The sequence below is a fragment of the Podarcis vaucheri genome (assembly GCF_965113315.1).
Source record: "Podarcis vaucheri genome assembly, chromosome: 8".
NCBI lineage: Eukaryota > Metazoa > Chordata > Lepidosauria > Squamata > Lacertidae > Podarcis > Podarcis vaucheri.
In genome coordinates this window covers 32648226-32663399 of record NC_138766.1, presented here as the reverse complement: position 1 = coordinate 32663399, position 15174 = coordinate 32648226, and the positions used below count along the sequence as shown (strand labels likewise).

At 43.3% G+C, this 15174-nt stretch overlaps 1 long non-coding RNA gene across 1 annotated transcript; it reads left to right on the top strand.

Annotated features, from left to right (window-relative positions):
* The first annotated feature begins 9884 nt into the window (after window positions 1-9884).
* On the top strand, window positions 9885-14422 carry LOC309538864. Its single transcript, XR_014222413.1, has 2 exons — window positions 9885-12506; window positions 12896-14422. It is a non-coding gene; the product is annotated as an uncharacterized lncRNA (long non-coding RNA).
* The last annotated feature ends 752 nt before the right edge of the window (window positions 14423-15174 follow it).

Below are 15174 nucleotides of genomic sequence, written 5' to 3'. Positions count from 1 at the left end.
TGAACCTGTTCTGATCTTTTAATGACCCTTTTTCTTCTCCTTCTCCCTCAGGAACTCCTTCAGTTGCTTTCTAATTTACTGGAGGCTTTACAGGAGGATGAATTCTGGGTTATTAAAATACCCTGGATCCCAAGGTTCATAAATGAGACTTCTGGTATTTGTGATGTGAGGTGCCCAAACAATGTTAGGTAAGTCAGGAAGTGCATAAGGAGAGATTAATGGAAGGAAAGAAGCTATCATAGTCAGTAGAAAATGTACACACACAGCCCAATGGACCTTCCCTCATATCTATGGGCTACTAAAGCATTTCCCCCTTTCTATTATGTATATAGGGTGCTAGTTGTCTTGATTCCCTCTGACTACTCTGATTCAGACAGGCACTTGAGAAAGAAAATGATGAAGGGGGGGTGAGATGGCAGAGTGGAAGCCACATGACACAACTCTTCTCTCCACCTCCTGACATGCCTGGCTCAGCTGTTGAAGCCAGAGTCCCAAAGGCTTCCTCTCCTTCCCCAGGGGAGGAGAGGAGCCTGTCAGAGACTGGGGAGGTTACTTCCCTGCAGTGGGATGGAGAGAGCTGACGGGACAGGGCAGGAAAATTCAGAGGTGGATGCCAGTCTGGTGTTGTTTATCAGGAAAAGCTGGCATCCAAAGACAAAAGAGGGGACACATCCCTCAAGACACAGGCCAGGAATTCTCACATGGATAGGGTTCCTTGTGTGTAGCTGGGCATTCTCTGTCTCTGCTCAAAAGCTTGGCGGGGAGACTACGAAACTTATTGGTGCAACCACAGCTCTGTGCAATCTTCGAACCCTTACTTCTAACCTTGTTCTCAGACTGGACTTATTGTTGCTACTCTTTTGCCTTGTAAGAACACCTGGACTAGATTGTGCTCTTTCCTAGCAGCTGAGTCTGTATCATTAGACTGCTATAATAAAAGTTTACTTCTTTACTTACAGGTGAAATCTCTGAGAAATGGGCTTGGCAGGGAGCCAGGTCACTTGTAACTGTTCTAATCACAACCAGCCCTTTGCTTAGAGCAGAACACTAGGAAGAATTTAAGCTTTGTATGAAAGGAATAGACTCCATATTTGTATCTATAAAATATACCGCATTTACTCAAATTACTCAAATTAAGATACTCGCCAAATTAAGATGTGCATCGGATTTAGATTCGATGGCACATTTACATTCACCAGCAAATACTTTTTTTGGTTTCAAGGTTCTGAAAATTGAGGTGCACATTAGACTCAAGTAAATACAGTACATAAAATTTAAGAACCAACTAAAGCGCAAGCCCCAGCAGAATAATTCTCATAGTGATGATAATAATATCTAGCATTGACAAAGTACTTTTATAAAAGTTTTTTTATATATATAAACCTCACAACAACCCTATAAAGTAGTCCAATATTATTATCCTGATACCACAGAAGAGGGAGACAGAGGTAGAGAAGCTTGCCTAAGGTCACCTAGTGAGTTCCTAACTACATTGAGATCCAACCCCACAGCAGTTAAGTCACACCCAGTAGAGTGAATGGAACATAGTGAGATATCCATATGAAAAAAGGGCAAGGCTCCATATAGCAATTTTGCTTGTAGCTTATGGTGGAAGAGTAATGATTGTGTAGTATTAGGAGCCACCGATCTGGAAGCAGCTGGTTAAGAGAGGAAAAAAACTTTACAATAGTAAATGCAATACTGGGTATGTTTGATTTAGTGCAAGGGCTTAGAAAATGTTTCATAATATGATTCTGCAGGAATATAGTCTGCCACTGTGTTATTATGCTACACGCTCTTGTCTGCAGTGCAAGATTGATTATTTGAATCCTGATGAGAGGCTCTCTGAACATTAGCCACGCAAATTAATAAGCCTCAGTGGCAGAGTGATCTCTCATGAAGAAGATTGTCTTTTATGGAATGCGAACAATGCTATGGCAAGGCTACGGGTTGCTTTCCTTCCCTGGTTCACATTTTGTTAACCATCTGATGTCACCACGGAGATGTGAAGCCTTTATAATTACAGCTCAAGGCCCAGAGAAAAAGAAAGAGAAATTAGGTTTCATGCATTAACACAAAACTACCTGGGATGGCTTTATGGCTGGTTAATTCTCTTCTGCCGATTGGAACGCTGCATGAATTCTGAATCCAGATCTGGTTTTATGAGTGGCATCTTAATTAATTTTCCACCATTTAAAAAAAAAAAAGTAATAATAACAAAATGCCCTTTGTCACAAACAATTGCTTCTTGCAGCCCTGCTGAGTAAGATGTAAAGAAAGCCAAGAGCCTTCGCTGCAGCGACCAGTGTCCTACTAAGCAGTGGGGCTTGTTTCTTTCATCTTCCCTTGGAGAAAGAATTCAGGTTACGCTCTGCACAAAATTAAAGTGTTCTGTTCAGTTATGTACACGAACAGCTTTGTAACTGTTCCTTGCTTCTAGGTCAAGGGCTCTCCCTATGGCAGGGTGCCAGCTTTATCCCTGGGCTCTCATAATCCCTTGAAATAAATCAACTTTCCATTGAAATCCTCTGCAGTTCCACTTCAAACTGCTGCCTCCAGCATGATGCTCTTTTATACTTTTGTGGAATTAAAAATAACCGGGAGGAGGAACAGGAGAAAAGGAAACAATGCAGCCATTGTAGGCTGGGTATAGAGTTCCAAATATAATCCAAATTGTGTGTATTAAATGGTATCTTTGTACGCTGCCTTAACTCCAGATTTCAGCATTTATTATTAGACCAAATGAAAGTGCCTCGGATTAGAGGTATGATCTGATTGGCTGACAGAGTTACTATGCTATAGGTATATGTCACTGCAGCTAAACTTCTGCACAAATAGGTTGAAAACCTGCTGCCCTCTTCTACGTAGCAGGGTAAATTCCAAGAATTTGAAGGCTATCCCAAACACTAAGCAGATATAGCTAGTGAAAACTAATCTCCTCCTCCCGTGCTCATATTTGAACATTTAACATGCATCTGCAAATATAAAGCTTGTAGAGAAGAAGAAGAGTTTGGATTTGATATCCCGCCTTTCACTCCCCTTCAGGAGTCTCAAAGCGGCTAACATTCTCCTTTCCCTTCCTCCCCCACAACAAACACTCTGTGAGGTGAGTGGGGCTGAGAGACTTCACAGGAGTGTGACTGGCCCAAGGTCACCCAGCAGCTGCATGTGGAGGAGCGGAGACGCGAACCCGGTTACCCAGATTACGTGACTACCGCTTTTAACCACTACACCACACTGTATTCTTTGAAGAACTCAAAGATTGTGATTCGTTTCAGAAAACTAGAGTCTTCGAGTGAAATAATGAAAGGACGTTTTGTTCGTACAAGCAGGGTCCCAAAATAAAATGTTGCAGCCTGTTTGTGAAATAAATAAGAAGGGAGTTAAAGAGAGCAGGGATTCAGAAGAACACAAAAAGAGCTGAGCTGGATCAAGCCAATGACCCATCGAGTCCAGCATCCTGTTCTCATAGTGGCCAACCAAACACCTGTGGGAAAACGTCAAACACATCCTGAACACAAGAGTACTCTTCCTCCCCTCTCCTTGAGATTTCTAGCAACTGGTATTAAAAATGTACACCTTCTAATGTCTGTATGACGTAGTATTTTAAATGGCATTTTTTTGCTGCTACCTTTTGAGGTTGGGGTTCATTTTTTTAGGAACAGGGTGCGTGGGGTGGCTACACTGCTGCTTAATCCCAGCCACCTTAAAATGTTCCACCGATTTCTGTGACCAGCTCCCAGTTCCATCCTAGGGCACAATTAAAAAATAGCTTCTCTGTGTGAACCAGGAAGTGACTTACCTAGAGGTTCTTTCTGCCTTTTATATCAGGGATAGGGGTTTTTTTCCCCTCCCCACCCGAGAACCACATTCCCTCTTGGGGGAGAGCAGCATGGAAGTGGTGGGTGGGATCAGAGGGAAAAATCGAACAGGGCAATGCATATGATTTACCATTGTGTAGAAGGCTGCATTACACCCATGCGGAAATCTGTATGCACCTTGCCACTCGGCTCTCCATCCAGGCAAGCAAGAGGGATTAAGGTTTGAAGGACCCATTCCAGCCAGGCTAAAACAGCAGGGCCATTGTGGGGTGAGACACCAGGCGAAGTCATGGCTTGGAGATAGAGCCAGAAGGACTGACCTAGAGAGCTGCGTTTGGCTTCCAGGCCTGAAGGTCCCCATCCCAGTGAGGGACGTGGCTTGGATACCAAAGGCCAGAGAGAGAGAGAAGACTGGAGGGTCCATTTGTGTTGCTGAGGATATGCCACATTGCTTGAAACAGGGGCCAAATGCAGAAACCAAGTTTAGAATATATTTCTACTTCCTAAAATACTGAAAAAGAATCAGGGATAAAAACTCGCCACCAGTTTTGCAACTGTTCAGGCAGTGGCTCGCTAACGCTAGAAAGAAATGTGCCACAATTATGTTCAAGGGTACATTTGTGCCACAAGGCTGTGTGGAATCTATACAGTCATACCTCGGGTTTAATGTGCTTTGGGTTGAGCGTGTTTGAATTGCGCTCCGCGGCAACCTGGAAGTAACAGAGTGTGTTACTTCCGGGTTTCACCGCTTGCGCATGCGCAGACGCTCAAAATGACATCACGCGCATGCGCAGAAGCAGCGAAAAGCGACACGCGGGTGCGCAGACGTGCCGTTGCTAGTTAAGTTTGCTTCTAGATGCGAACGGGGCTCTGGAACGGATCCCGTTTGTATCTAGAGGTACCACTGTACTAAGGTTCCCAACCAACTGCAGCTTCCATAACTCACTAAAGGATTTGCAGAGAATGTAAATAAAGCCAGCGGTTTTCAGACAGCCCGTGTAATGGTATGTTTTAGATTTTAAAGTCAAGTGATGGTATGAAGCTTTGAGTCAATGCTACGTAATGTAATTTTGTAGTGGAAGCAGAAAGTTCAGAGTATTAAAAACTATGTTCAGAACACTCTTGGCTTGCTGCCACCTAGAGACCAAAATAAGTAATGCGGTAGATTTCCATTGGAGACCTTTTGTTTTCTCTGTTCTGTAAGTGGCCACAACTTGGCACAGTAACAGCTTCTATATGCGTTCAAGGATAACTGATGGGCTTTTAATATTGGATATTAAAGAAGCAGCAAGTCATCACTGGGAGCCAGGCTGCGATGGGCTGGCGAGCCAATCCTTTTGGGTTTCAGCAGCGTAATGGTCTCTTGGTGATAAGGGGGCATGGCCCATTTTCTTCCACAGTAGATGATGTAATGCTGTCAAGTAAAGCAAAAATTATTGTGGATGGAATGAGGTAATTAAAAGAAAACCCATGCCCAGGCATCATATGGTTCTTTTGAGTCAGATGATTTCAAATGCACATTTTTACAGCTACACTATGCACTTCACCTCTGTCTCGATAGTTGGCCTTGTACTTCTTTCATTCTGGCACGTTGTGGCTGTTTTCACTGGTGAGTGAACTGATGCCACCTGATCACTACTTTTCTGTTTCAACCTCCCTCTCACTTAATTTAATTATAACTTTACAAATTTACAAATATAACCTATCACCCAACAAAATACCCATCGCTTAACATTATACGATAACTAAAATGTTATATGATTTCTGTGTCCTTCTTAGATTTTTAATATGTATATTTAATTTATACCCTGCCCTTCCTCTCAAAGGAGATCAGGGAGGCAAACGACAAGTGATAGAACAGTAAAAACATCTTTAAAGCATCTTAAAAAAAAAAATCCAATCCAGATGCAACAAGTTTTCTTCTCAGTGTGATTATATGTTTGACCCAGTGTTCATATATTTTCTCTTTTGTTGATTCCCTAGTTGTAATTTTGTGCTGTTGGGAATGGTCTTCCCACAAGAGGGGAGGAGCTATATTTTTTAAACTGACCCTTGGCTAATTTAGCTTTTGTGCTATTTCCCCCCACAGATGCCAGGAACTTCCCTCAGTGATCCGAAGAGGCACTTTTTACAACTCTCTAGTAAAAATATATTAAAATAAATTTATAAAAGGTAGATGGGTAGGGAGAAGGAGAAACAAATGTAAAGACAATGCCATTTGGAAAGGGTTAACGACTGAGAATTCATCCCTAAAGATAAGGGGCAAACCATATAGTCAGGAAATATTTGGAACAGCCTATACAAGTCCAGTATCACATTCATGATGACCCAAAATCATAGAAGTAATTATTGTGCAAAACTAATGGGACTTAACCCCCACTGGGCAAGCATACCGGTTCCTCCATACAGTGGTACCTTGGGTTAAGAACTTAATTTGTTCTGGAGGTCCGTTCTTAACCTGAAAATGTTCTTAACCTGAAACACCACTTTAGCTAATGAGGCCTCCCTCTGAGCCGCCGCACGATTTCTGTTCTCATTCTGAAGCAAAGTTCTTAACCCGAGGTACTATTTCTGGGTTAGCAGAGTCTGTAACCTGAAGCGTCTGTAACCTAAAGCGCCTGTAACCCGAGGTACCACTGTATTACCGCCATCTCTCTCTCTCCCCCCTGCAATTAGTGGCCTGCAATTGGTCAGAAGAGGGAGCAAATAATTTCTAGCCATAGTGCAGTTGTCTGCTCTTCACACTGCTGCTAATGCTGTTCCATGTCTATGTGGCCTTCTGTTTTTCTGCCAGGGTCAAAGTTACAGAGAATAATGTTAGACTCGGGTAAAATCAATTATATATGCATATTTATGCTAGCAATAATAAAAAATAATCTCTTGATTACAAGGTCTCGTTGTAATCTGTACATCTGTACAAAATATGGTTCTCCTTGAATTCTCCAAAATGTTTATCCATCCTCTTCTTTAGACATCAGTACCAATAATAAATGTTTTCTTGCAAGCTAGACAGCTTTCGGTCTCTGTACATATCTTTCCATTTCAGCTGTAGAGACACAGTTCACACGTATCCTTAAGGCAATAGACCAAGATGACAAAAGGTGGAAAAAAAGAAGTCAGGCAACAATTAAAAAACAACATGTGCCCACTCAAAACAAGCACAAAAATACAAATATATATATATATATATATATATATATATATGCAGGTTTTGGTGTCTTCGGGTGTCTTCCCGTGTAAGAGTCGGGGTGTCTGGGCGACGTTTCGACGAGGTCTCACTCGTCATCTTCAGGCTGGTGCTTTCGGCTTCTTGTTACTGGAACAGAGCAGAATCTGGTGTTAGAGTTCCTATAAATACTGTTGAGGGGTGTGGTGTATAGCCTCCAACGTTCTGGGCAGAGAGGAAGTTCCTAGATTAGTGTGCCTTTTCTTCTTTTGTTCCTTAATTACTTGAGGGATATCTTGAGTGATTTCATGAGTGATATTCTGAATACCACTGGGTGGGTCATTAAGTGTAGATTAGTTGCTAAAGCTTTCGTGTCTTGACCTCTTGAGCTTGTGAAGAGTTTTTCTGAGAAGATGGCTGTGCTGCATTTAGTTGTGCTCTGGCTTGGCTTCGTGTATAGGGGCGAGCTGTGGTTTTGTGCCTTGTGCCAGCCAGATCTGTGTAGGGATTGCAGGGGGGTGCAGCATCCGGAGGTGCCACTATAGTTTGGCTACTGGATGGAGTCTGTAATATGTCTGTGGAGAGGGTCTGGGTTTGGGTCTGGTGTGGTTGATACACAAAGAAGGAACACCACTCAGACCAATAGTCAGCTCCATAGGCTCACCTCTACAAAATCTCGCTAAATTTCTCGCTAAGCAACTTCAGCCCTATGCAGAATCCATCGCTTCACACGTTACTAACTCCTTCCAGTTCATAGAAACAATAAAAAAGCAATACCTACATCCCGATGACCTACTTGTGAGCTTCGATGTTGTATCTCTCTTCACTCAAGTGCCCATTAATGAAGCCTTGACAGCCATTCAAAACAAATACAACCCCCCCAAACACATCCTGGACCTGACCAACCACTGCCTAACCAACACGTACTTCATCCACAATGGACAAAGATACAAACAGATAGAAGGAGCACCTATGGGATCACCCCTCTCACCGGTCATCGCAAATTTGTACATGGAACACTTTGAAACCAATGCTTTAGACAAGTCAGAACACAAACCCAAACTTTGGCTCAGATATGTTGACGACACCTTTGTAATTTGGCCACACGGGAAAGAAAAACTAGATAGCTTCCTCACACATCTCAACAGCCTACACCCCAAAATACAATTCACTATGGAAATAGAAGACAACAACCAACTCCCCTTTCTTGACGTCCTAATCTACAAAAAACCTGATGGCTCCCTAGGACACACTATCTACCGGAAAAAAACACACACCAACCGCTACTTACATGCACAATCACACCACCACCCTGCACAAATAAACTCCGTAGCCAAGACTCTCATCTCCAGAACCAAACGCCTGGCTGACAAAGACCACTTGACAACTGAGTTACAGAATCTCTCAAATGTGTTAATCGCCAATGGATACCAGAAAAACAGGGTTACGAAGCTAATCCAAAAAGAAACACCCCCCAAAAACCAAGACACAGAAGAAAACAATGGCATGGCCCTCCTTCCTTATATCAAGGGCACTACAGACAAAATTAGCAAAATCCTCCATAAACACAATATCAAAACAGCCTTCTGCACCAACCAAAAAATAGCCAATATCCTCAGAAACCCAAAAGACAAAATCCAGCTGGAAAACCAAGGGGTCTATGAAATACCCTGCAAAGTCTGCCCAGCCACGTACATTGGACAAACAAACAGACGAATAAATGCACGTATCGCAGAACACAAGAATGCCGTCAAAAAAGAAGAAAAAACTTCCTCTCTTTTCCAACACATGAAAGAAACAGGACACGAAATTAATTTTGCAGATTCCAAATTGCTCTTTAACATGGAACATCACCACAAGAGAATAATCATGGAAGCCATCGAGATAGAGAAACACCCTCACAACATGAACAAGCGTGACGACACGTCCCGCCTGCCAGACATCTGGAAATTAGCCCTCCCCACAAAAACCGACACCAGAACCAGAGGCACACAGAACGCCGTCACCAATCAACCACACCAGACCCAAACCCAGACCCTCTCCACAGACATATTACAGACTCCATCCAGTAGCCAAACTATAGTGGCACCTCCGGATGCTGCACCCCCCTGCAATCCCTACACAGATCTGGCTGGCACAAGGCACAAAACCACAGCTCGCCCCTATACACGAAGCCAAGCCAGAGCACAACTAAATGCAGCACAGCCATCTTCTCAGAAAAACTCTTCACAAGCTCAAGAGGTCAAGACACGAAAGCTTTAGCAACTAATCTACACTTAATGACCCACCCAGTGGTATTCAGAATATCACTCATGAAATCACTCAAGATATCCCTCAAGTAATTAAGGAACAAAAGAAGAAAAGGCACACTAATCTAGGAACTTCCTCTCTGCCCAGAACGTTGGAGGCTATACACCACACCCCTCAACAGTATTTATAGGAACTCTAACACCAGATTCTGCTCTGTTCCAGTAACAAGAAGCCGAAAGCACCAGCCTGAAGATGACGAGTGAGACCTCGTCGAAACGTCGCCCAGACACCCCGACTCTTACACGGGAAGACACCCGAAGACACCAAAACCTGCATTCCTGTACCCGTGAAAATCTACGAAAGCACATATATATATATATATATATATATATATCCCAAGACAAGCTGTTCAGAGCATAAAAATATCTCTCATGTACTTTCTCCAAACTAGCCCTGCAAATCCATCAGCATCAAGTACAAAGTGAAAAGGCAATTACCCAAGGAAAAAAGACTTCACTAAGCACGAGCAACTCCAGAGGCCTCCTCACTCTTCCCTACTAGAATTAAAGGATCTAGGGGTAGCCAATACAGTGCCCTCTATATGCTGCTGGACTGAAAGTTCCATCAGCCCCAGCCAGCATGGAAGCACCATGGAGCAGGGAGGAACAGAAGGAAGGTAAGAGTGAAAAGTGGGCAGGAGGAATTTGGTAAGTTAACGAATCGTGGGGTGAGAATGTGACATGACTTCTGAGATCAGTGCAATGAGTCAACCAGAGGCAGTTTGCAAGAAACATTTGAGTTGTATTGTATACCCCCCCCCCCAGTTTTCCAGTTTGTAGTCTCATATTCAGTGTGCATCTTTTGTATAATTTTAAGTTTTGAGTCAAGTTCCGGTTTAGATTATTTCTTTCAGGCTGTGTTCAGTTTCTATCTGCTGCTTGCTTCGCTTTTTTGTCATTTAGACTGCTTGGTAGATTTTGGTGGTTTCTCTGATCTGGTGTGGGTTCTGGCTTGGGCACTCTTGTGTCGGTTCTGACAGGATGTCATGAAGAATTTCACTAAAGCCAAGGAACACTATAGTGTTGATGTAGTACATCAATATATTGTGTTTTGGGTCCAAGGGAAAATAACAACAAGTGCTGTCTCATGGCAGAAGCTTAACTTTGGAGATAGAAGGATTTGTAGTTGGGTTTTAAAATTAATCTTGAAAATAAACATTTGTTTTGCTTTCCACAACCCCATGCATTTATTTGCACAAAGGAACTATAACATTATACTGGACTGCCCAGTTAATTCAACACAAATCTCATTGACAGCAAAAGCTTGTGGCTGGTATTTGGAAGTGAAGGTTCAGATTTCATTGGATAAATATCATGGTGGGATCAGGAAAAGTGTGGGGAAAGTGTGCCGCATTTTGGGGGCACAAGCTGCTGTTGGATTACGGTGACTGGTGTTAGTATTTGTAATGTAATTTCATTGGGAATGTATTTCACAAAGAATAAATGGCGTTGAGTAAAGGAGGTGGCAGTTGGAAGTTGGTAGTTGACAACTGGCAGTTGGAAATTACCAGTAACAGTTGGGAGTTGGTTGGTTATACTGTTAGTTCTATCTTGACTGCAAAGGTGAGAGGTATGGGGACTTCATGCAGACGCTGTCTGGAGGAGTTTATAAATAATACTTGTTCAAATGTTGCCAGCCTGACAAGTGAGAAGATTTATCTTCAACTATTTATGTGAGGCATATTTTTTTTTTAAAATCACAGATAGCTAACAATGGATTCCGTGACACACATTAACCTACTGAAGTGTGCAGAAGTGTGCTTGTCCTGGCTCCCGCTCTCAAATACAGTACCGACTATCAGCTTAAGGATACCTGAAAGCTTTATTCAAGTAGTTAGCATGTGGTCTAAGCATTAGCCCCACAGTACAGGATACATGATTCATAAGTCTACAGCAGAGCTCTAAGACACATGACTAAGAAGTAGCTATAGATGTTGTCTCAACACCTGACATGTCCCTCCCACTCCACTTTTAACTGAGATGGGTGGGACCAGTCATTCATGTGATTCTCATCCCAAGCGAGAAGACTGTGCTTTCAAGTGTGAACTTCTATTGGGGTGGGGTGGGGTGGCTGGGTCTGTTTACACTAGTTCAATTGAAGGTGCATCCTTGATGCCAGGACCTTGATCCAACAGGACCTTGACCCAACCCTCTAACTCTCCCTCTACTTAGACCGGCCATGCTGGTACAGATCCCTTCCTCAAAACCTTGCTCAAGCTCTTCTCGCCTCCGGTTCCTCCTTCTCCTCCTCTGACAGATCTTGCCCTTCCTTTGGGATTACTTTTTTTTTAACTTCCCATCAGCTGCCAGAACCATGGGATATTTTCATTGCTTTGAAGCTATCAGCGTTGCTTGTTTCTGAGCTGTCACAATTAGGAAAGTAAATGGGGTAGGCTGCAGGAGATAAGGTGCCATGGAAATGATCGCAGTATTAAAAAATCTGGTATTAAAAAATCCATGCAAGGCGCTGTGGAAATATAAATCTATTGAATCATTGCAAAATTTAATTCCTTTGAAAACTGGTTCCAATCAGAGAATCAGATTTCTTTAGATGGGTATGCCTAACAAGATCTGCTTCTGCCATCAACTCTCCATCAGGGTAACATAAATTGGCCTGCCAGTTATATCAGAACATCTTGCTGTGATGTTTCTAAGAGTATTTATAAACTTCTGGAATCTCCAGCACCTCAGAGCTCAGGGTACACAATCTCAGCCTGGATGTATAGTAAAGACAGTTTCCCAAACCAAAATGGGCAGTTTCTTTGGAAGAGTTCAATGTAGCATATTTTCTTAAGAATCATTTTGTAGCTGAAGTGAATTCCCCCCCCCCCCAGGAAAATAATTAGTGTCGTCTGGGCCATTTTTGTCAGAAAAATAGACAAAGGTGAACTGCCATTTAGCTCATTAATGTTGGCATGGTCTCCAGGTCATAAGATCTGCAGATACCAAGGTATGAATTTGGGACAGTGTTCTCGAAGCTACTAACGTGAGTTTGACCAAACTGTGGGAGGCAGTGGAAGGCAGGAGTGCCTGGTGTGCTCTGGTCCATGGGGCCATGAAGAGTCGGACACAACTAAACAACTAAACAACAACAACAACCTTTTTTCATCCTGAAGCAAAGTTCTTAACCCGAGGTACTATTTCTGGGTTAGCGAAGTCTGTAACCTGAAGCGTATGTAACCTGAAGCGTATGTAACCCGAGGTACCACTGTATATAGATATATAGGTAAAAAGGTAAAGGTACCCCTGCCCATACGGGCCAGTCTTGACAGACTCTAGGGTTGTGCGCTCATCTCACTCTAGAGGCCGGGGGCCAGCGCTGTCCGGAGACACTTCCGGGTCACGTGGCCAGCGTGACGAAGCTGCATCTGGCGAGCCAGCGCAGCACACGGAACACCGTTTACCTTCCCACCTGTAACCGGTCCCTATTTATCTACTTGCACCCAGGGGTGCTTTTGAACTGCTAGGTTGGCAGGCGCTGGGACCGAGCAATGGGAGCGCACCCCGCCGCGGGGATTCAAACCGCCGACCTTTCGATCGGCAAGCCCTAGGCGCTGAGGCTTTTACCCACAGCGCCACCCGCGTCCCTGTGTATATAGATATATAGATATATATAAAACCTTCAACAAACAATTTTCATTAAAACGTACACTGCCGCCTGAGACTTATGAATGACCCTGCCAGGCCAAGCTGTCAACAGAGTGGCAATTTATATTATTACATCTGTTCAGCTAGAATACATTGCAGCAGAGTGTCTCAGCAAGTTGTATTGGAGACTGGTCAGCCAGTGACAGCAAAGCCCTCTTGATCCTGGGCCAGTCGCTTAATGAGACAGACCATCCGAAGCCAAGCTCCTGTTTCATATCCTCCCCTCCTTTCTCCAATGACCTCTGCGAGGCTTTTAGCTGTTTAGCAAACTGGCAAAGGCACTGTCCCTGACATAGTAGTGTCAATACTGTCTGAAACAGATAACCCTCCAATTGTAGAATTATTAAAGGTCTTTTGTCTCAGCTTTCCCTATTTTTAAACCACCTCAAATGCTTACCTCTATAAATGCACTGTGGGCATGCTACTAAATGGATGTTCACAGGAAGTTTGTCACTGGCCTCCAAATGGTCGGCTTCCAGTGATGATCTTTCACTTAAGAGGATTGCTTGCTAATGGTGAAGGCTGACCAGCTGATATTTTTTTCAGTGGCAGCTAATGACTGGAAATGCCCCCCCATTGGACAGTCCAACTGGATTCAACAAATGAGTCCCATTAGCAGAAGCCAGCCAGCACAATGTGGCTTCCCCCACCTGCTCCTCTCCTTGCACCTTCAAAAATGAGCTCTGAGAGGGTTGGGAGAACCCCCATGACAGCGCTTGGAGGCAGAAGAGAGGATCATTCCATCTGGCAAGCTGAAAAGTTTGCACTGACAGATCGACTGCTATAGCACTATGTTGAATTTCTCCCTCAATCTGCAAGGTGTTCCTATATGAAACTCTCACCATCTTATTCGGCTGTGAATGAGATTTTATCACCATTTCATGATTTTTTATTTATTAACATTTATCTAAGCTTTATTTGAGGGTCATTCAAAATGTCTTATGACGGCAAAAGATGAAAATCTGTCCTGGAAGTGACAAGAGCATGAATAACTTTGGCTGGACTTGGTTTCTCCAGGAAAGGGGACAAGTTGTTTCAAAACAACTAGCCACGACTACTACCTGAGCATTAAGGAGCAGGTTTAAATTCAAGAGCACTCCCAAACTGCAAATCTGCTGCTTCAGGGTTAGTGGACCAAAAACAGGAGATAACACACAGAAATAAAAAAAATGTGCAAAATATTTGTGAGTGCTAAATAGATATATGGCTTGGTTTTCAGTTAATTATGCATATAAGCTGCTGGCCTTGTCACTCAGCATAAGGTGGAAATACTTTTGCTTACCTGCACGAACACAGCAACAGCATACTTTCTTGGATATACAAAACTGCATATATTGATTTTAGTATTACAAAAACACTAGACTGGAGCATGACATTAGATCTCAAGGAACCAGCCCACATATTGGACTCACCAATTATGAGTCTTGTTTGATATGCTGCTAAGGTTACTACCTTTTGAAGTAAGAAGAAAATCTGACACCTGGGTAGAGCCAGGACCTGAACTTGAGAGAAATTGGGGAGGAACCTGATAGACTCTGGTGGGGAAAGAGCAATATAATGTGCTTAGAATGTCAGACCAGGACTGCAGAGAGCAAGTTACATCCTTACTCAGCCTTGAACTCAGTGGGTGACAACAAGCCAGTCACTCCCTCTCAACCTAGCCTACCTCACAGGGTTGTTGTGAGGATAAAATGGAGAGAGGAGAGGGAACCATATGTTGGAGATTCATTCCCTGTGTCTGCAGTCATGGGATTGTTGTCTATCACATGACGGTGTATGTTTTCATTCCACAGTGTGGGAAGTGACGGAGGCAGGATGTTTGTGTTACTGTGTTCCATGAAGTGGGACTATTGTCCTTCGTTCTTTTCTCTTTTTGCTGTCTGATGAGAAAGAGGCAGGAGCTAATGCTCCAAGTGTATTATATGTAAATAAAGTAGATTAGCCAAAATGCTGTGCTATTGGTTCTGTTACGCAAACTGTGAACACTCTGTGGATCCCTAAGTGTGCTGATGCCTTTTGGCATCAGTCGCTGTAATGTTCGGGCAGAAGAAAGCTTTTGAAGCTCCTGAACGATCGATCAGGAGGGAGAGAACATGCCAGTCGGGCATGTTTCTCTACCAGGGTCCTACACGAGAGTAGGACGCTCCTAACACCATATACCTGGCTGTATATATGGCTGTAAGTCCTGGCAGGGCCCTGACTGACTCCAGCTACAAAAGCTGAGTCTGCT